The 22,958-nt window shown below is 42.7% G+C and overlaps 1 protein-coding gene across 7 annotated transcripts in view; it reads left to right on the top strand.

The window, feature by feature from the left end:
• The first annotated feature begins 10,925 nt into the window (after window positions 1-10,925).
• PHC2 (polyhomeotic homolog 2) overlaps window positions 10,926-22,958 on the top strand; it is a 103,134-nt gene continuing 91,101 nt past the window's right edge. For 6 of the 7 annotated variants that reach the window (XM_069479738.1, XM_069479736.1, XM_069479735.1 and 3 more), the window contains exon 1: window positions 10,926-11,045. The gene's annotated coding sequence lies outside the window, so the exon portion shown is untranslated. Of the gene's footprint in view, window positions 11,046-11,787; window positions 11,845-22,958 lie in introns of all 7 variants that reach the window. The other variant, XM_069479732.1, reaches the window with a different exon arrangement.

The following is a 22,958-nucleotide window of genomic DNA, read 5'->3' as shown; positions in this document are numbered from 1 at the left end:
AAAGACCTTATTAATTGCATGCTCTGAGCCCTTCCATGTACAGACAACCAAGACCTGGAGAGGTTAAACATCTTTCTGAATTTGAACAGGGATTTAGTGGTAGAGCCCCTGGACCAGCCCCCAGACTGATTAACTTCATAGTTCACATCCCTTTCCCCTCTTTGTACATCTTGAGCTTAAGTGAGCTCATCACAGACTCCCGAGCTTGGCTTCCAAAAATAGTCTATAAAAGGTAGAGGGTATTCTAGACTATCTACAAGGTTTTATTAATAACAACCTGATCCATAACATAAAAACTGAAGTGAGCTCAGAAATTTCGAGTTCTAAAAGCAAGTATGAGACTGTATGACTATGTGGCCCTTATCCTCTCTAAGCCTCAGTTTCCTCATCTGTAAAATGGCAATAGCAACAGCACCTGCCCTGACATAATGCATGTTTTTCATTTTATGCTCTTGCAGTAGATCGTATTATTATTCCCAACTATTTGCCGAACTCTCAGAAAAAGGATTACCCATCCCTGCCCACTGCAACATTCTGTCGGGAATGCCTCACTGACCCCTTGGTGTCAGCCTGGGCCATTGGCTTCCTTTGGCCAGTGGAATGTGAACAGAAATGATGCACACCACGTCTCAGCAGAAGCTTTAAGAGCCATTGCAAGAGTCAACCACTGCACTTTTCCTTCTGTCTTCAGACTAATAAAGGGGCTGCTCCTTCAGTCTTAGACCTAGAATGTGAGGAAGCACAGAGCAGAAGCTTAAATGCCCTGCAGCTGTCATTGAACCTAAGTGAGAGATAAATCTTTGTTGTTGTCAGCCATTGAGACTTGAGGATGGTTTCTGTAGCACAGACTAGTAAATGCTGATTAATAATCTTCTGGTTTTACTATGGACAGAATCGTGTGGGACATTTTTGAAGGGAAGGTGGGGTTTGTGGTAAAGATATCCACACAATGCATCAAACCCCAGGTAGCTCCAGGGCTAAGTATTGGTCTTCAGAGTAAGCTGCCGTAATAAAGAGACTCCCAAAGGCAAGTCTGAAATAAGACACACATTTGCTTCTCTCTCAGGAAACGGTGCAGAGGCACGTGGGTGGCCCGGGGTTGTCAGGCATCTCTGCTCCATGAGGTTGCACAAAACTCCAGGTTCATTGCAACTCGCTGCTCCTGCACTCCCCTCTGGTACTGTCCTTGTCTACATCATGTCTGCATTCCAGCCTGCAGCAAGGAGGGAAGAGAGCAAGTAGAGGGCATCCAGTGACCCTTTTAAGGATGTGACAGAGAAGTTGCCCACTTCACTTCTGCTCACAGTCCATTGACGGGATCTTACTGATATGGTCATATCCAACATAAGGAGGCTAGGAAAGGTGACCACATGCCCTGATGAATCTTGGAGGGGACTTCCTATTAGTTTAAAAAAAAAAAAAAAAGAAGAAAGGGAGATAATTCAGTGGTGTCCTGCAACTAGCTCACATAGGCTCATGAGAGCCGACTGCATGCATTCTTTTTCTATTTTTTTGAGACAGGGTCCCACTGTGTCACCCAGGTGGAGTGCAGTGGCACGATCATAGCTCACTGCAGCCTCAAACTCATGGGCTCAAGCTATCCCCCCAGCTTAGCCTCCATGTCAATGGGATTTCAGGCATGAGCCACTATACCCAGCTCATTGCATATATTATTTCCCCAATTCTACATTCATTACCATGACTTGAAATCAGCCTTGGTGGGAGTATTTACACCATAGAAACTGGAAAATTCAACAAATCTGGACTGTACCCTTTCCATACCCTCCACCCACCAAGAGCCAATTGTCAAATGTTTGTCAGCACTGAGGATGATGATACTGAGAGGCAATTAGCAGTGTGTGCTACAGTCAGGCCATGGCTTCTTGGTATCTCTTCTGCCTTCTCCTCTCACTCCCGAGATCGGCTTCCTTACTTTCTGCTCTGCAGTCTTCCTTTGGTTCAAATTCGTGAGTGCAATTCATCCATTCTTGCCTCTCCCTTGCCTGCAGTTTACCTACGCTGGTGCCAGGTACCCACACTGGGCCACTCAGCTCTGCCCAGGGCTGCGTCAGAATCAGGCATAAAGCTGCCTTCAGAGGAGCTGTGGGCAGAACTGACACCAAAGTAGGTACTGAGGAGCGAAAGCGAAAGCTCTTTTTCCCACCCCATCACAGTGTTTAGCTTCTAGAAGACTCCTCATGCAGCCTTTCTAATATTCTTTTGTGGCTCCTGAGATAAGATGGCTCAATTTGGTGAGAGATGCACTTGTTGAGGTGGCAGGAGGCTGAGGCATGGCTGTGTCTATATTACAAGGGTGGTTTTTAAGACAGTACAGCAGTAATGTGCAGATCTGAGATCCACACCCAAGGATCTAGGAAAGATGGCTGAATGAGCAGGGGCAAAACAATCCAGGAAGAAAGAAACAACATAGACTTCAGAGTCAGACACATCTGGGCCCAGAACCCAGCCCCGCTCCTTCTCGGCAGGGTGACTTTTGGCAAAGTCAGCTAATGCCACATTCTTCATACATGCAATGGCCTCTGTGCCTGAACAGTTCTTCCCTTTCTTTGTCTGGTTAACTCTTAACACATTGACTGCCACACTAGAAAAAAAAAAATTTTTTTTCCCCTGGGGCCATGGTGTTTTATTAGGAAAATACAATAAAAACTTTGAAAACAAAATGATCCTTTCTAATTTAATGAAAAATTTGTTATTTTTTATTGTTTTCTGTGAATGAGTTATATGCAACTCATGTGGCACTAGAATTAATTTTTACACTGCACGCCAATTGTTGTATGTGACTCAAGACATATTCATTGAATTTGTTTCAGAGAATTGAGTCTTCATATGCTACGTGAAGCCCCGGGCTCAAAACCTAGCGTGAGTTATATACAACTCAAATAGCAGTTAACATGTTAAAGTCCTTCAGAGGCCTCCCATCTAAAAGTAAGTCTCTGCATGATCCTCTCTTGCAACACCCTAGTCTTTCGATTGGTAATACTAGTCGGAGTTTGATAGTATATATTTATCTGCTTATCTCCTAATATTTATCTGTCTCTGCACCAATCTGGACTTACTATGTTAGTTTTGTTTGACATTATATCCTTGGCACTTAGCCCAGGTCTGGCACAAAGAAGTCACTCAATAAAAATGTGTTGAATGAATGAATGAATGACCAAGTAAAAGAATGGATTAAGTTAGTTAACTTTTCTAAACCTTATCTGTAAACAAGGAGGATATTTTAAATATCTAACAAGTAAGGCAGAGGCAGGAACAAGTGGGAAAGCATGCCAAGTGTTCAAGCCAAAGTTGTAGAGCATTATCCTGGAGGTCCCTGTTGTGCCAGGTATTAACGCTTTAGTCACTGGAAGGTACAGAGGTTGGGGAGGGAGGATCCCAGGAGAGAAACTGAGGGTGTCAGGGAAGGTGGGAGGAGGGCACTTAGGGGCCCTGTAGCAGCAATCAATAGGAAAATATTTCGCTATTAACAAGCACTTGAGTCTGTACTGTTGCAAACCAGCTATTGATAAATGTCAGCCCTGTCTGTAAAATGGAGGAGCTGATGTCTAACTGATTAAAAAAGGCGCTGGAAGAGGTAACATAAATCAGCTCAATGACATGCTAGGAGAGGCTGGCCTAAAATAAGGAAAACACCAGAAGCTTAGATAATACTAGGACAGAAAGGGCTGCTCTACACCTTCCCGCTCCCCACCCCAACCCCCATCCCCAAGAGAAATAGATAAGTCCTAAGCACCAATTCCAGATATGTAGGGAAAATATGGCTCCATTTGGAAAGGGCATCAGTGTCTGAGGAATCGTGAATATGAAGAGACAGAACAGCACTGGGCATGACAGGCGGCAGGAGAGACTGTGGCTCTCCAGAAGATTCCTCTTTAACTAGGAAAGTTAAAAATCAGGGTCCCTCCCATGAAAGCCTGGTCAGGCACCCAACTAGTGTTCAAGACCCCAGACCCTTTTCTCCTCCCTGTACTTTTAAAGTTCCCTGACCCAAAAGCTCATTAAAGTAGGGTCCGAGGCTCCAGAACAGGGGTACGGCTTTTTGATCTCAAGACTCCAGACCAGACCCTTACATTTGCTTCTCCCTTGAGCAGCCCTTGGAAAACAGACATCTTGAGCACGAGAGGACCAGCTGTTGGGGGTAAAGCCTGCCTTCCAGGAACCAGGTAAAAACAAATATGTCTGCTACAGCTGACTTAAATACAAAGAGGAATTACTGTAAAGATAAAGGATGTGTCACAGAATCCCAGGCTGAAGATGATGCTGGACCCCAGGGTAGGGAGGCAATCAGGACCCGTAGCACCCTGAGAAATCCAAGCATTGGCCTTACTTTTCTTTCCCCCTGCAGACTAACTGGCTCTTTCTTTTTTCTTGGGATGCATGGTAGAAAATCTCCACTGCTAATACCTCCTGCATTCGCATCACCACCATTCAAGAGAGCACCAGAGTCAGGCAGAAAGTCTTCAGCGGCCTGGAGATGGGATATGATTGGCTCAGTTTGGGCCAGGTGCCCACCCTGACCAATCAGCTGTGGCCTGGGGTGAAGGGTGAAATCATGGGTGTATTTGACAGTTCTTCTCCCAGCTCTGTAGATGCAGGAGGAGTGAGGCCATTTCCAGAACAAAGATACTGGGCAGGCAGTAGACAGAAGGTACCTTCTACATGCGATTTCTCCAATGTCGCTCTGCTAGAAAATGGAACACCAAATCCAGATGACTACCATGTTCTTTCCATTTTGCTCCATTTCAGGGTTGTGAAATAAAGGTCATTGCGCCTTAGGGATACCAGAGGTGAAGCCCCGAGCCTTAGCATCCAATGAGGGTTTGGAGAGCTGAAGGCAAGGAGTAGAACAGTGCTTCCCAATACTGGCTTAGCCGCTAGACCATAAACTGGGGAGGAGTATGTGTATGTAGCATGGGTCCTGGCAGGCAGGAGTATTCAGCATTTATAGAACAAATGAACAAATGAGTGAATGAAGGAGTGAGTGAAGGAAGGACTGTGCTTCTAAATCACTTGCATACCTTGGTAGAAAGAAAGATAACAACAGTAAGAAACATTTCTTGAACACTTAGTATTCTAAGACCTTGCATGTATTAAATCATTAATCTTCACATCAAACCAATGAGCTGAATATTATTATTCCCTTTTACAGAGAAGATACCGAAGCACAGAAAGGTTAAGAAATCCACCCAAGTTCACTGGGCTAGTGGCAGAATCATTTCAAACCTGAGCAGCTTGGCTCCAGAGTCACCACACTTGGCCACTGCATCATACTGCCTCTTGAGGTGTCAGCAGCTTGCCCCAGATTTAGGAGTCATAATCTTTGGCGGTGGGATCTGGGAATCTGTATATTAACAAATTTCATGGACGATTCCAATGCACAGCCAGAATTAGACCTAAAATTATGAATCTAAAAATTAGTAGTAAGCCTGGGTCCATGTGGCTAGAACAAAAAATGTTGTTTCCAGGTTTTTAAGGTTTATCTGATTATGTGAACATAAGGCCTGCTGCATAATGTTGACTGATTATATCCCCTTTGGGAGGGGGGACTCAAACCCAGATCAATTACAAAGATCCCTCTGGGGACCTTCAAACAGAAGGCCTGCTCAGAGGACCTGCCTATGAGATGACTTCCCAAGCGGCTCTGGCCAGCAGGCCTTCATCCTCGGGAGAGTCAAGACTGACTGTACCTGCCCTAGTTCCTGGACTTTGATCTCCCATCTGACCTCCTTCTCACCCCTGCTCTGATCTGACAACTCCTGCTGGGTTGACCCCATCTCTGACCCTGGCCTGCCCCAGTTTTCAGCCTCACTTCTCCAGGCTGATATCTCACATCTCGACAGCTCAAGGCAGGACAATATTCGTATCAGCCACCAATACTGGGATTAAAATAGCATCGCTTCTAATGACGTAGTGACAAATGGAATATTCATGTCAAAAGAACTGTGACTTTGAGAGTGTAATCCAGGTATTCTTAAACCAACTCAGCACTGTCACTGAGCACGGTGTGTAGAAGAGTAAGATATAAATAGCCCTTGGTACTAACTGGAGCAATGTTCTTTCATTCATTGAACAAATGGTTATTGAGGGCTGATTCCATGATGGCTTCTGTATTAGCACTGGAGACAAAAAAATTAACAAGATGTTATCTCTGCCCCTCAAGGAGTTCTATTATTGCCCAATCTTGCTATTGCATCCAGAGATGATGTTTCAAAGATCAAGCAATTAATTGAACCAAAAAGAAGAATGGCTACAGGATTTCACTTTCAGAGAGGGTATGTTTCTAGCTCTGTTCAAGGCTCCAAAGTCGCCTCAAATACTGGACCAGCCTATGGAAGCTCCGAGAAGTTGGTAATAATCCTCAGAGCACAAATATCTTTTAAAAATTTACATCTGTCTGTGTGCCAGAGGTTCAGGCCCAGGGGTAGGGGTAACCTTCCTAGTAGACATCAAAAAGTCTCAGGAATGGGGTTCAGGATACCCCATTCTGTTCCTGGCTGTATTTGAACTTAATGTGTGATCTTAGATAACTCATAGGCACTCTCTGGGCCACAGTTTCTTGAGAGTATGTCTTTTCTCTCTGAATGCCCAGCTCCTCAGAATGTTTGACAAATGTTTGTTGAGTGAATGAATGCATCTCTGAAGTCCCTTCCAGCTTTATTACTGTAAGTCTATGAGCCCAAGATATCTTTGGAAAAGAATGGAATTGGCCAAAAAGAAAAATATTAGTCCCATCCCTGAGGGACCCTGGGTCACACTCCACTCTGTCAGTGTGATCTGCCCCTCATGGACCACCTCCCCTTTCTCTCCATCCCCTTCCTTCATTTTCCATTCCCCTCCACTCTACCCCAAACATATTCTTGTGGATTGAATTACGTACCCCAAAAAGATATGTTCAAGTCCCACTCCCCAGTACCTGTGAATGTGATCTTATTGGAAAAAGGGTCTTTGCAAATGTAATCAAGTTAAGATGAAGTTATATTGAATTAGTGTGGGCCTTAATCCAATGACTTGTGTCATTATAGGAGGGAAATTTGGACACAGATACACACAGAGAACATCATATGATAACAGAGGCAGAGATTGGAGTGATGCACACACAAACTAAGGAATGCCAAGAATTGCTGGCAACCACCAGAAGCTAGGAGAGAGGCATGGAACAGATTTTCCCTCTGAGCCCCCAAGAAGGAACCAACCCCGATGACACCTGATTTCAGACTTAAACAGCTTCCTGAACTATGAGAGAACAAATTTGTGTTGTTTTAAGCCACCCAGTTTGTGGTGTTTTGTTACAGCAGCTCTAGCAAGCTAATATATCTATTCAAGGCCATTATTTGGAAATCACCCTACTGATGCATACTAACAGAGCCCTAAAAAGCTCCAGTGGCCCTGACAACTCTCCGAATGTACACTGAAGATGAGTCATCACTGTGTCTATTGTGGATCTCTGAAACCAAGAAGCCTGACTCCCCTGTGGGGAAAGGAGGGAGGGCTTCCACATTATTAATTAGCAGGAAGAAAATGGTAGGGGGTGAGGAGGAGGGTTGCCAGCTGCTTTGCTTCCCACCAGGGACAGCCCAAGAAAAAGTGGGCTTTCATCACTACAAGAGGATGTCACAATCCCTTATTTTCACTCATTTAGTAAATATATATGGAGCACTTACTATGCCGGGTGCTAGTGTGTAACTGGAGAGAGTGTGTGTATGGATGGGGGAGGAATGCTAAAAAAAAATATAACACACATTCCCTGAGTCCTGTGAGCCAAGCTGGAGTTGGAGGCCTGTATATACCATGGTGGGTTATTAGCAGGGATTTGGGAATCAGATAGTCCTGGCTTGAATTCTGGCTCTGCCACTGACTTCCATCGCAATCTTGGATAAGTTATTTAATCTCTCTGGGATTTAGGCTTATTGCAAGAATTAAATAAGATGAAGTATATAGCACAAGACCAAGGCAAGTGTTCAATAAATGTGAGCTATTTTCATTATTTGTAGAGCAAAGATGTTCACCAGAAACAGTTCAGTAAAAGAGCAAGATGATTTGAATCAGGCAAGGCCTCTGTCTAGAGCAGGGCCTCATCACCTCTTGAAAGATACTATCTTATTGAATGAGAGGAAATTAGTCTCATTTCGCAACTAATGAAACCGTGCCTCAGAGATGTAAAGTAACTTGGCCAAGTTCATAGAGCAAAGCCTTTGCAAACTAGCCAGGTGCAAACTAGAGCTCCCAAGCACATGTTCTTCCTATTCCTGGGCAACATTTATATGCAAGTCAGAAGGGGTTAGGGGCAGCACATGGAGAGGGAGGGCCTAGGACACTTCACTTAAGGCTGCAGTTGCCTCTATACAAAGTGCATTGTTTGCACTGGACTTATACATTTATTTTGTTTAATTAGCAAATACATCCTTAGTGCATATTATAGGGTGTTCTAAGCACTTTATGTTAGTAACTCATTTAATCCTAACAAGAGCCCTATAAGATGGGCACTATTATTATTCCCATTTTACAGATGTGGAAATTGAGATGCAAAGAGGTTAAGCAACTTTTCTAACATCACACAAATAGTCCAGTAGTGGAAGCAGGATTCAAATCTGGTTCTTTGGCTCCAGAGACAATGCTCTTAATCACTGTTCTATACTGCAGTATCTTTGCGGTGAAAGTGGGGGTTGGCTGTGGAAGTGTTCATTTAGTGGGGAATGGGGGAGGATTAACACCCCCAAACACAAACCACCCTTTGGTGGTGCTATTGCTGCAATAAGACCATGAGTCATTTGACCCTACAGGGTGAATGGCAGGATGGGGGCTGTTCAGCCCTGGAATTCTCTGAGTCAACAGCTTCTCATCTCTGGCCTACTTCCTGAAAACTCTTTGCGCCTCAGCTTTGGAAACCCTTTGAGCACAAAGAGCTCATTTCCTGTGGCCAGGAAAGACTGGACGAGTTCCTGATGACAGCTCATCTCCCTCATTAAGGCGCTCATAAAAGTGTTTCAGGGAGCCTGACTTATGGCTCCACTGTTTGTCAAGATCCCCTTCTGCAAGGAGCCACTCCGGTAATTTGGTGCTGGGAGATGTGCAAGAGAAACCAGCTCCTTTGAGTCCAGGAATTATTTATGATCCCAAGAAGAGAGAATGTCATTTGGAGAGATAACAAGCTTTCACCAGCACAACAGGCTGTTTAATGTGCCACAAGGGATGAGAGGCAGTTTCAGAATTCCAAAGCCAGCTAGGAAGCCTTGAGAAATTGTGTACACGTGGGTTGTCTGTTCCTAGGAAAGCTCTTGGGATGACAATAGCTAACAACTATGGAGGGTTTACTCCTGAGCCAGGGCCTGTATTAAATGTTTTTTATACATTAACTTATTAAATTCTCACAACATTTTATCCTGTTTTACAAATGAGGAAATTGAGGCACAGGGAGATTAAGTATTAATAACTTGCCCAAGATACACAGCCAATGAGTGGCTGAGTCAGGAGTTTAACCCAAGTATGTCTGCCTCTACATTTGTGCTCTTAAGTACCAAATAGTCACAGTTTAGGAGGAAATTGGGTTTTAGGTCAGTACAGTAAGGTGAAATGTACATATATTCAAAAATGCCTTTAGTATATTTAGTTTGAGGCATAGAGCCCTGTCCAATAATTCATAAATACATTATAGTTAGAGAACCACTGAGATAAGTCTGTATGCAGATATTTGTACTTTTAAACTACTTTGCCTTTAGCTAAACTCTCAAATCCCTAGGGATAAAAATGGAGAGACAGAGAATTCTAGAGTGCCACTACCTACTTGGTGACTCTATTCTCTTTTCATATTTAGCCTCTATAACCTTAACACATGTCATTTGTCACAAGATATATTTACTGTAGGATTAAGAGATAACACAGTCACATATTGAGAGGAGAGAAAGCTCTATTAGAGAAGAGGTTCTAAAGTCCACACCTAACTTAAATAAACCTGGTACAATAAGACTCCACAAGACTAGTTTTGGAGCCGAATAAACCTGGATTTGAACCCTAAATCTGCTACTTAATAGCTGTGTAACCTTGAGCAATTTGCTTAACTTCCCAAAGTCCCAGTTTCTTAATCTGTAAAATGTTCACAGCAATTCCATCGGGTTGAGAAGAGTGAATTTAAAAATTTCTAAAGTAGTGAGCTTGAGTATAAATCATGGTAATTAAGCATTAGCTTTTAATAGCTGTTTGACCTAAGGCATGTCACATAGCCTCTCTGAGCCTCATTTTCCTTCATCTGTAATATGAGCATAACTGTTCTGCTTACTAACCTCAAAGCTCATAGTAAGGAAACAGTAAAGCACTGCACAAATTATGTATGAGGATTTTCTCAACTGCTTAGAATACCTGGAATTGTGAAGAGGTACTGAGAGACCCCTGCTGGAGAAAATAACTCTGGAGAGTCCTGGGCCTGAAGTCAGAAATCGGCTCAGATCTCCACTTTGGCCATTTAGTATGGTTTTGTGACTTTGGGTGAGTGATCTAACCTCTTTGAGCCTCTGCTTTCCCTACTAACAAGTGGGGTTAGTGGTACAGACATCACAGGGTTACCCCAGCATCATATTCTGCAGAAAAGTGTTAGGCACGTGGTAAGTGCTCAATGTTTGCTGACTTTGAATCTCTCTAACTGAGCTAAATTCGGCCCCTCTCCATCCGCGAGGTGGGAGAAGTTTCACCACACGGAGCTCAGGTAGGGGAGATGCTCCCGTGGGGCCACTGGGCTCCAGTGTCTCCCCACTCCCCCGCCCGCCCAGACGTTGCCATGGCCACCGGTTCAGGCCGGGAGCAGCACCGAGGCGTGTTTAGCTCAATCCCCGCCTTTCCAGAGTGACCATTGGCTGCGGCGGGCACGTGACGCGCTGGTATGCTAATATATGGTAATCGTCCCCATGCCCCTCCTCCCCAGGCCGCGTCCGAGTAGCCAGCAGGGTGCGCGGCGCCGAGCCGAGGGGGCGGGCTGAGGGGCGGCCCCCGGGAGAGAGCGGCCAGGTGGAGGAGGAGCGCGAAGGCGACCGCAGGTAACGGGCGGGCGCGTGCGCGCTGGGGCCGGCTCGCTGCGGACCGGCAGCGCGCGGGGGACACCGGCCGCCGCGCTGCCGGCTTAACCCTTTGGGCACCCAGCTGTCACGGCCGGGTGGGAGCGCGGCGGCCGAGCCGGGCCGCGCGGGGCGGGGCATCGCCGTGGGCACCGGCAGGCAGGCGGCGGGCGGCCTGACCCGGGATCCCGGGCGTGGGGCCCGCGCGGGGAGCGGGCAGTCCGAGTCGGCGACCGACTGGTGGCGGCGCACCCGGGCCGGGACCCAGCCTCAATGAGGGCTGCGCGGAGCTCTGGGGCCGAGACTTGTGGACGGCTGCGGGGGACAGGAACGGGCTGAAGTCCCGGCACTCGCGCGCTTTCTTGGGGGACCGAGCCCCCTTCCGCGCAGAGGCCCGCGCCTCCGCAGCCCCTGGCCTCGCGCGGCCTGCGTCTCCTCAGCTCATCCCGCAAAGTGCGGGGAGACGCGGGGGTCCGGGCCTGACCGAGGCTCTGCTCAGCCGCGGCCTGACAGCCCAGCCGCCGGCACTTTTGACCCGGAGTCAAGCCGTGTGTCGGGGCGGGGGGGCAGCAGCAGAGGGAACTGGGGGTTGTTGGAGCTGGGTAGAGAGGACAATCCCCTAAAGGAAAAGCAGGCCCCAAGGTTTGAGAAGGAGGGATGCCCAAGAAAGGCACTGGCCCCTTGTTTTCTGTGCTGGGTGATGACCTGACACCCGTGGGAAAAGGTCACTGCTGGACACCTGGATCGGGTCTGTCATGTACAGAGGAAGCGGCTGTTTTACGTGAGTTTGCAACACATTTCTTATAAGGCAAGGTTTGAATTCATCTTCCTCCCCCACCCCCCTCCTAGGTCTGCTACTGAAGTGTCTTGTAATTATCCCCCTCCCCCAATTCACTAAGACTGGTGGCAGCTTTAGGCTCACAGCGTAATTTAGCTTTCACTACAATAGAAATGGTAGGAGGGGAGATGTGCCACTGATATTAAGCTTGCCCTGGGAGTTTCTTGGAAGTGTGAGGAAAAAAAAAAAAAATGTTTCTATCACCAGCGGGGATGAAAAGCTGGCTAATGTGTCAGAGATATCAATAGAGTTTCCTTTATGAATCTAAAGTCGTTTCTTCCAAATCAAGGGAAAATGCGATTACACATGAAAAGTACCAGGAATCAATTTGATTTTTATAAGTGAAGTGCAAATTGCGCTTCCATGTTGCTCTTGATGTTTTTTATCACACAACAAACACTTGGTACATGCCAGGCACTCTGCTGTGTCTTGGTGATGCAAAGATGAATAAGATAATTAGTCCTTGCCCTGAAAGAAGTAGTGGGAGAAACAAATAAAATTGCTAGTAAAAGTGATTAACAGCATAATAGACGCGAAATATAAAGAGCTGTAGAAGCACACACAGAGGATTAGCTGGCTGAGAGGATCAGGGAAGGCTTTCCGGAGAAGAACACATTTAAGCAAGGTATTGAAGGATGAATAGGAGTTTCCCTTGCAGGGAAAATCAGAAAGAACAGAAAGGGCAGCCAAAGGAACAGTGAATGCAGCCACATAAAGAGTATGATATCTCTAGGAAATGGTTTTATAGTACAACCTTGGCTTATTTTCTTTCTCCATAATGTAAATTTTTAAAAGTAACCTGGAATTTCTAATTCCTATCACAATTTTCCAGTGATGTTTTTCTTCTTATCATTTTTCTCCCCCATATTTTCCCCTCATCAGTTTTTCTAAGCCTCAGTTCTGGTCTTTGTCACCCACATCTTTCCAAGTAAGGATCCAACATATAGAAGTAGAAAGGGAGTAGTTTACAATACAGTCTACAAGGTAGAGGGCCTAAACACTGGGGAAAAGTTTCAGCACAAGAGGCAGCATCCTAGAGGATAAATCTAAACCATAAAAAAGAGGAAGATACTGGTCATAAGCAGAGAAGCAATGCTGGATGGATGTCAAATCTGTGAGGCATGGGGAAGTGAATAATAAGATCAGAAGCTGGAAGGATCTGGATTAAGAGAGGATTGGACTATGATATGGGTCAGGGCAAGCAGTTCAGGACTGAGACCATGAATCACAAATATGATAGAGCCCACTGTTGGGTGGTGCCAGCTGTCTAGAACAGCGGTGGATCTGACAGCTTCAAGCAACTATGCGGAAAAGGACAGCATCACCTCCTCCCTAGGCTATTTCCAATGCCGCCTCCTTTCTGTTCTCTCTCCCTCCTATTATCCTCTTCTCTTCATCCCAATTTCTAACCATGATTCACATTTATTGGGCTTCTTTTACTGAGGTCTTAGCTACTAGAACAGAGAAAATCATGTTCTGTTGCCTTAGCATCTATCTCTAGAACTATAAATAGGCCATTTTATTTCATAAGCCATCAAGTAGCCAGCCTATTTTTACTTCTTGATATTTAGAAGCAGAGCAAGGATGGGTTCATAGGTATTAAGGTGGACTTCTTCCCCAAAACTCACTTAATGTTTGAATCAGATAAGGGCCTTTTAGCTTTGCTCAAGCCAAAATTTATTTCTAGGATGAATCGTGGTGAATTTTCGGCAAATCTCCTGGTTTGAACTATATTACAGATCAAGTTATGTAAAGAAGGAGGCACTGGTTAACATGCCTAATATGCTCTGCTAAGATTGATAATTCTGTAAGTGCTAGAAAATCATGGGTGGTATTTAAGCAATCTTCTCAATCAACATATTTACTGAGCACCTGCTTGTGTGTAAATACTACGCTGTATTTATGATTTGGGGGAGACAGAAAAATGAGAGAAGTGGTATAGTGTGGGGGTTATTCTCAGCTAAACAAGGATTCAGATCCCATTTCTACCAGGTACTTGCTTCATGTCTTTGGGCAAGTTATTTGATTTCAGTTTCTTCATCTGTAATAATGCCACCTACCTCATATAGTTGTGAAGAGTAAATGAAATCACATATGTAAAACAGTAATTCAGCACATTTTTGAGGTGCTAAATATGTGGTATTATAGGAGTAGAGAAAAGAAAAAGATCATTATGGACTATGATTACCAAAGAAGGCTTTTTCAGATACATGGTGAATTTTGTGGGAAGGTGGAAGGGATTTTTGGACAGGAAAATTAATGTTCATAAAACACAGGGTCAGAATGTGGAAGTTCTCAGGAGCTACTTGATGAGGTTAACTATAGTCTGGCTAGATCAGAAGGTTTAAGCAGAGGGTCGTAAGGGTTGGTTGAAGCCAGATTGTAGCAGGCATTGAATGCCAAACTAAAGAGTTAGGACTTCATCCTGTGTAGATGATCATAAGTCAAAGATTTTTGGTTAGGAAAGTGTGGGGTCATTAAAGTAGTATTTTAAGAAGATTCTCAACAGCAATGTGGAGAATAAATTTTAGTAGGGAGAGAAAGAGAACTGTACAACTAGTTAGTAGGTTATTTAAGTAGTCTAGGTGTGAGAGGACAAGGAATTAGGAAGCTGCAATGAAAATAAGAATAGATAGGTCAATAAGTAGTATAAAGGGAAAGTGAGCAGGACCTTGTGACTGATGGATATGGAAGACAAGAGATAAAGTAGTATTAAATATAGTCTTGACCTTGAGTAAAGGATTAACAGAAACAGGATGGACAGAAAAGAAAGCCAGTTTGGGGAAGAGGAGGGGAAGCTAAGTGCTAAATATCTTGAGGCAATGCTGGAACTTCGCAGTGGACACATCCCATAAGTATTGGAAGTGGGGGCCTAGTGTTCAAAAGAGAGAAGTCAAGGAGTCATATATAGAAGGTAATAATTGAAGCCATGTGATTAGCTGGGTTCACCATTAGTAACAGCATAGAAATAGAAGTATAGAAGACCAAGGACTGAAGCTTGGAAATTATCCACATTTAGGGAGGTAGGGAGAAGAAATAGAGTCAGTATGGTAGAAAATAAGGAATATCAGAGAAGCAAAAGAACCATCTAATTTATTCATCCAACAAATGCAATCTGTTCATCACTGTTGTGCACCTGATAGATATAAGGCCAGTTAGACATGCTGTTAATCATGAGAGTGTAGTATCACAGAAGTCAGAGAAGAAAGGGTTTCAAGCTGGAGAAATTGGTCAGCAATATGAAATTGTGCAGAAAGAGTGGGAAATGTCATTATATTTAGTAAACAGGAGGTCACTAGTAACTTTTTGAAAATGATAGCTTCAGTTTAGTGGGGGGTAACAATGGGGATATTAAAAGCCAGATTAAAGGGAACCATGGCATGAGATGCAGGTAAGAAATGGAGATAGTATGTAAATCACCCTTTGTATGTTTGGCACCAGAAGGAGGAAAAGAAATAATAAAGTGGTTAAAAAAGGGAACAGAGTTAAGTGGAAGATTTAATTTTCCCTATCTGCTTTGTTATTTTAGTTGTCCTAAAATATTTTTCTCTTTCTTTCCTATTCTTAATAGCAGTTAAGCAATTTATATCTTAAAACTTACTGCTTTGATAACTACCTATACATTTCATTGAATACTAATAGTATAGCTATCATTTATTGAGTGCTTACTATGTGCTAGGCATTGTCCTGAGAACTTTGTGTACATTTTGTTCATTATCCCATCTAATTCTCCCAATACTGGATTATAACCACACATCCTCTTGGCAGCATGGAAAGGCTAAATAAATTGTCTAAGATCCCATATGAGTGGCAGAGATGGGATTTGGATCCAGCTCAGACTCTAAAGCTCTTCTAAAGGACCAGGCTGTACTCTCTGAAGGCAAGGCCAGCTTCATGGGCATGTGACCTGTGCAGTCTCCCAGGGCCCTGTGTTATAAGGGCCCCCATGTTTGGTTTAATGTTCTGTTGCTGCTGTCTTGAAATTCTCTTTTTTTTTTTTTTTTTTTGAGACAGAGTCTCACTCTGTTGCCTGGACTAGAGTGCCGTGGCATCAGCCTAGCTCACAGCAACCTCAAACTCCTGGGCTTAAGCAATCCTTCTGCCTCAGCCTTCCGAGTAGCTGGGACTACAGGCATGCACCACCATGCCCAGCTAATTTCTTCTATGTATATTTTTTTAAGTTGTTCAGTATAATTTCTTTCTATTTTTAGTAGAGACGGGGTCTCACTCTTGCTCAGGCTGATCTCGAACTCCTGAGCTCAAACGGTCCACCCGCCTCGGCCTCCCAGAGTGCTAGGATTACAGTCGTGAGCCACCGTGCCTGGCCTGTCTTGAAATTCTTAATAATTTTTTAACAAGGGGCCCTGCATTTTCATTTTGCACTGGGACCCACAAATTGCATAGGCAGTTCTTCCTGAAGGTATCAATACTACCTCCTGAAGCTGGGAAAACATTTCATGCCATAGCCTTTGGTTTGGTTAGGTGGCCTTAAAGTCCTTGCTGTGTCATGGTGCACAATCATATTTTCCTGTGATCCTCTCATTTTAGACTCCTTGAGTCTGGTGATATCAAGGGCAAAAGGGAGCTATTTTGAACTTCAAGTGGATACCCAGTCAGTATGAAGAGAATAGAGAATAAAGTGGCAAGGAATTATTTACTCAGAATGACTACTGGAAACTCATCCCTCATATTCAGAGAGCGATATTGGATAGAATTACAGTGCTGATGCTGTTCTTACTCCCAATTTAAATGAGACATGAGCTCATTTCTATTCCTTTGGTAGTCAGATATACCCATTTGCTTGTGGGAAACTATGGAGACCATTTTTCAACCTGCTGAACCAGAAATTGGAGGAGCAGGTATAGTCCAACTTGCCTGCCCTGATCTGGTGCCTTTTAAACCAGGCTGATGTAACCTGGCAACCCTTCCACCCCCAAACCATAGACTACCCAGCAGCTTTGAACATAACTGTTTACCACAGTTGTCTAGAACACTCCTGTTCTACTCTTGCTTTTTTTGCCTCCTCTAATTCCTTCATCTACCTACAAGAATCATGAAAAACAGAAAATCCTAATTTTATTAATAATATTTTTTCTCATTTTCGGCTTTATAGTCACTACTTGGAACCGACAACAAATTAAGTTTTTCTGGTTTTCATGGTTATGGCTCTCACTAAAACAACTTTCACTTATCATCTTGTTCCTCCCACTCCTGGTCTCTCTGAGCAATGATTTGACCAAGCGCTGACACCACTTGACACTAACTGACCATTTGACCAAGTCCTACACCAACCCACCTGGATTCCTTTGTGGAGGAAATCAGACAAGGCAGATTGTGTCACCTATTCCTGTTACTTACCTCATTCCCATTCAGAGTGCTTGTTCTCATTTTCTACTCCCAACATGGACCAAATGAGCCTAAGAATACGTGAGATTAAAAACACGAAGAGATTTTCAGTATAACCTGTGGTATACATCGTGAAACAGAGCTTGGATGGCTAGGTAGTCACCACAGTCTCCTTAAGGCACTGTAGTAGTTACCCATTGCTGCATAACAAATTATCCCCAAATTTATCAGCTTAAAACAATAAATTTCTCTACTTATCTTTTAAGATTCAACTGAAGCATGTCCCAGCTTGCTTTTTAAGAGTTAGCATCCTTCCTCTCTGATCTTCCCTTATACTTTAACATCTCATTATAGCACTTACCACATTGTTGTAATTGCTAGAGACTATGTCTTCTTCATACCCATAACTTCAATTCCTAAAACTATTCCTTGAACATCATAGATGCGCAATAAATGGTTGTTGAATGAGCTTAAGAATAACTCATACCTTTATCTACTTTCACTCTATTTTTTAGAAAACTTAGATATACTTCAAAATATCTAGCCTTGTTCCCTGTGATAAATATACCCTTCTTCATCTCCCCATCTGCAGACTTATGTATCATTGTTGTCGAAGGTTAAATGTAAAGAAACCATTGTATATGTCAAAGACTGCTGGACTTGCCAACTCACCTACTCCAGTGAGGACTTCTTAAATTTGTTTCCATCTGTAGATCCTTGTGCTATCCCTACTCCAAAACCAATTCTGTCCCTTACAGAAAATCATATAGTTAACCCCTAGCACAAAGATTCTTGGTTTAATAACAAAATCAACATTGGTTCACTATTCAATTATTTGACTATAAACTTTATGAAGGCAGGGTCCATGTCTGACTTATTCACTGCTATTTTCTCAATACCAAGCACTAGTAGGTGTTTAATCAATACTTGGTGAATGAATTAATGAAACTCCATTCTTGATAACTCATGCCCCATTCCTGTTATTCAGGTATTGACCTTGGATCTTCCAGAATCTTGGCACTGATTCATCATTTCATGTGGCCCAGAACTTTTGTTTTGGTCCCTGACTCTTCTCTTCCAGTGCCTTATCATTGCTGGTTAAAAATCTGACCCCTTACTTACTTGGAACTAAGGTACCTCTTTGTCTCTTGATCTTCCTAAGTCATAATATTGGCCAGATGCCCTTAGGAGAATATTCTTTTCTCTACCCATAGCTAGAAACATTCATCATACATATTAAATGTGATCTAAAATATTTAAACTAAAGAGAATTATATTCAAGAAAGTGAGCAGGCTCCTTAAGAAGCAAGTTTTGGGAAGAAACCAGAATCTAGAATTTTGTGAGTCTATTAAACTGATTAACTTGTAAGCTTTGGCAAATCAATGCACATTAATTTTATACCAACCAGTGAATCAAAGGAGGGGTGGGAATTGAGTGAGTGTGTAAATATGGTTGCCAGGGAAACTTTGCCTGAAAGAAGAGAGAACCTCACAGGAATTTATACAGGCCCAAAGAAGCAATGTAACCTGATCTTTCTCTGTTCTTTCTGATGGGGGGAGAAAAAGATGTAAAAACCATGGGTACAGATAAAGGTGGCTTTAGACTTCTCAAGAGACTTAAGTAAGTTCTCCCTCTTGAAGACGTACTGAATAGTAGATTTCTCCAGGGCAAATCATGGCCATTATAAGGCACCTGTTCCTTCTAAGGAACCATCTGGAAATGCAGCGCTTCTATGAATCCATCTCTGAAATAGTATTAATTTATTCAGCACTTTCTAAATGTTCCATTGCCCAGAAGGAAATTTAAAAGGTTGATAACAATCTAAAGGTACTGTATTATATCTCGTGGATGTTCCTTAAATTTTTCCCTAATTAATTTTTGGGTAGGGGGTGATATGCACTTAATTAATTCTTTAATGCTTCTATTAAAAATAAAATTTGGGCTGGGCATGATGGTACTTACATACCTGTAGTCTTAGCTCCTTGAGAGGCTGAGGCAGGAGCATTGCTTGAGCCCAGGAGTTTGAGGCTGCGATAAGCTATGATGATGCCATTGCACTATATATCAACAGAGCAAAACCCTGTTTCAAAAAATAAAATAAAATAAAAATAAAATTTTGTTTCTGCATAAAAAGCATAACAACCATATCTTGTGTTATTTCTATTTTTCGGTTGTCACTCCTGAGAAAAACCTAACTCCTTGATCCATAAAGCCATACCCCAAGGTAGGTGTTCATGTAGTGACAGTGTCATCTTAATTGTAGGTATAGTACCAGTGAAGGACAAATCCATCTCCTTGATTGCTAAACTCACAAGAGACCCTTATTTTAGCTATAAATGACGGATGGTTTGAAGTCTTAATGCATTTGGATTGACATATGGAACACTGTCCCGTATCTGAAGCCTACCATTCAGTGTCTCCTTCCTTTTTCTTCTCGCTTTTATTTTGTTTTCAGTTACAAATAAGGCTTGCATTGGTTTGAAAAAAATAATTTTTATGACTTTTCATACTTTAAGGCACTGGAGTTTTGTTCTGTGCACAGTACCTTTCACTGGCCTGCAGAGAGGCAGGAAGGGGTAATGGTTAACTGCAGGGGTGCTAGAGCCAGCATGCTGGGGTTCCAGCCTTGCCTCTACCATTCATTAACTGTGACCCTCACAGTCCTCTTGAAGTCTGCACTCCTTCCGTGCTCCAGTCTTCTCATAGTCCCTACCTCAAAGAATTATAGAATTAAACAGGTTAATACGAGTGAGTGCATAATAAGTACTGTGTAAGTTTCATCTTTTGTTATCTGCTGTGACCTCCTAGATGGTAGAGTTGATTCCATTTTAAGGAAGAGAAAGTTGAGATGTATAGAAGTAGAATAACTTAGCTAAAGTTGTGCAGTAAGTTTGGGCTCAGATTATTCTCATCTTTAATTTAACTGAAATTTTCCATTCCACTTAGTGAGAGAGAGGAAATGAGAATTCTAGTAAGAGAGCAGAGCTTGGCTTTTAGAGCATTTTGAAATAGCAGTTACTTCCAAAAAGATGGTGACACTAAAGCACATGAAAATGAAATTGCTTTCTCAAAGGCAAAGTGAATGTGAGAAATGATTAGAAATAATATAAGATAGGGAATGTCATACTGAGTTAGGCCTATAGTATATACAGCCCAAAATTAGGTCTCTAATCATGATAGCAAGGGACCATTAGAGGGGAGTATTGTAGCTGCCAAGCTTGACAAAATCTTCCAATTACAGGGATGAACTTGCCCATCCCTAACTGTCTTTTAGTATCCTGCTGTGTCTTGTTGACTCACGTATTTAAGCTTTGTTTCTATTTTTGGTCTTTACAATCTATTCATTTATTCAATAAATATTTTAAAGCCTTCTACGCCCCATGCTAGGATTCAAAGATGAATAGAACCCAATCCTGGTACTCCAGAGGTTTCCAAATTAAAGCATTAATGGAATCATAGTTAGTAGAAACATTAATTATGGTACTGCCATTGGTGCTATAACTTAAGTGTGGACAAGGTGTTTTGAAAACTTAGAGGAAGGGTCATTTAACCCTGCTTAGAAGTGTTAGGAAAAGTTTTCTGGAGAAAGTGACATTTGAAGCATAGGGAGGAGCTCCTGGGACAGACAGGAAGCAGTGTGTGTGAAAGCTGGGTGTCTGTATGAGAGGGTACATATGTAGGGAACTCCAAACAACCCAGCAGGACCTCAGCATGCCATATGAGGAGGGTAGTTGCAGAATGAGGCGGAAAAGTAGGCTGGCATCAAATCACAAAAGGCTCGGTTGGTCAAGCTAAGGAATTTGGGATTTATGGTGGAAGCCATGGGGAGCTATTAAAGCCCGCTAGGAGTAACAGTGATCAGATCTGCCTTTTGGAAAGATGCCATCAGCAATGTGGAGTGTGGTTTGGACAGGAGTGAGACCGGAGACAGAATCATACAGTTACAAAGGAACGTCTAATTTGACTTCTTGTCTATTGCCAGTATTTTTACTATTGAATATGCATGTTTGTTCATTCAACCCCAATTTATTGAGGACATGATGGGTACTGAGCCAACTGCTGGAAATACTGAGAAAAACAGCACACCACACATGTCTGAGAGTTGCTTGCAGTGTTTTATTTGTCCTAAATACACACTTTCTTTAATTTTCAGCTTTCCTTGTCTATCCTCCACTTGATCTCAATCCCAACTGGGGTTCTGGTATGTTAAGTGAGCTAGTCTGTGTTTACTTTATCTTATCTTCATGATTTCACTGTCCCTGTCATAACTTCTTCCTCTCAGCCTTCATTTCTCCAAAGTGCAAAGTTATCATCATTTAATAAATTCCTACAGAGAATGAATCTGTTGCATCCCTTATTTTAGAATTCTGCCTTTTAAATTCTTAATTTATTTTCCTGTTTCCCCCAAACCTCAAGTACTGTATGTTAGTCCTCTTAGTCACACGTCAAACTCTTCACCCTACTTCCTGTTCTTCACTAGTTTACAAAGTCCTTTCTTTATTCTTCTTTTCCTTTTTCCCCAAGGATATGCATACCAGAATTACAGACTGAATTATTTGCTTTGCTTTGTCTATGTGTTGCCTTTCCCCCATGAGATCGCAGTCCCCAGAGGAATAACTTCCCTGCTCCTGAAAATAAAGAAATTGAAGATGAGACAATATTTCTCCTGAAATAGAAGATGGAGTTGTATTAGAAGTAGTGGTATTTATTACATAATAATAATTGTGATTATAAGTTATTGAACACTTATATATGCTAATTGTCATGCTAGGGCATTGCATGAGTTCTTAATCTTCACAGCAACTCTGTGAGGTAAGTACTCATATTATTTACATTTTACAGATGAAGAAACAGACTCAAAAAAGGTGAAATAACTTGTCCAAGGTCAAATCAGGAATACATTAGAAAGCCAGAGCGCAAACTGGGGCCTGTCTGACTCTAGAACCAAAGCTCTTCACTGTTGTATCATATAGGATAAATATGTAGGGTGTCAGTGCAAGTACCTGTGGTCATTATGAGTAGCCAGTTTTTTTAACCTTCCTTTAGTCATAACTGCTGTCATCAAATCTAGTTTCCCCTGGTTTTCTTGGTTCTTACCAGTGATCTTAATAAGCTATTTTATTTGAATCACAAGAAGTTCCAAAAATGCTCCTCCTCCCCCAAAGTTTGTGATGAGTGTATAATTGTATAGATTTGCATGTTTGCACTATAGAGGTGTTATAGTTCATTGTGGATATTATGCTTACACTTTTGGGACCTACCTCCAGGTGAATGGATTGTGCCTTGGAACATGGTTGCATGTACTAACAGGTTTGTTGTAGAGAAAGCTAAATATCCTTTAATAACAAATGTTGTTTACGTTATGATTTCCACACTAGATCAGTCTATCCCTAGTGATAAGCATGGTAGGCTGAATAATGACCATCTAAATATATTAGGTCCTAATCCCTGGAGCCTGTAAATGTTACCTTATTAGGACTAGGTATCTTTACAAATGTGATTAAGTTAAGGATCTTGCCATGGAGAGATTATCCAGGATATCTGAGTGGGCCCTAAATCCAATCACAAGTATCCTTAAAAGAGAGAGACAGAGAGAGACACGGAAAAGGCGGAGATAATGTAACCATAGAAGCAAAGATCAGAGTGATGTGGCTACAAGCAAAGGAATGACAGCAGCTGCCAGAACCTGGAAGAGTGGAGATTCTTCCCT

The sequence above is a fragment of the Eulemur rufifrons genome, chromosome 8 (genome assembly GCF_041146395.1).
Source record: "Eulemur rufifrons isolate Redbay chromosome 8, OSU_ERuf_1, whole genome shotgun sequence".
Classification (NCBI taxonomy): domain Eukaryota; kingdom Metazoa; phylum Chordata; class Mammalia; order Primates; family Lemuridae; genus Eulemur; species Eulemur rufifrons.
Note: the sequence above shows the minus strand (reverse complement) of the source record. Positions and strands in the feature narration are given on the sequence as shown.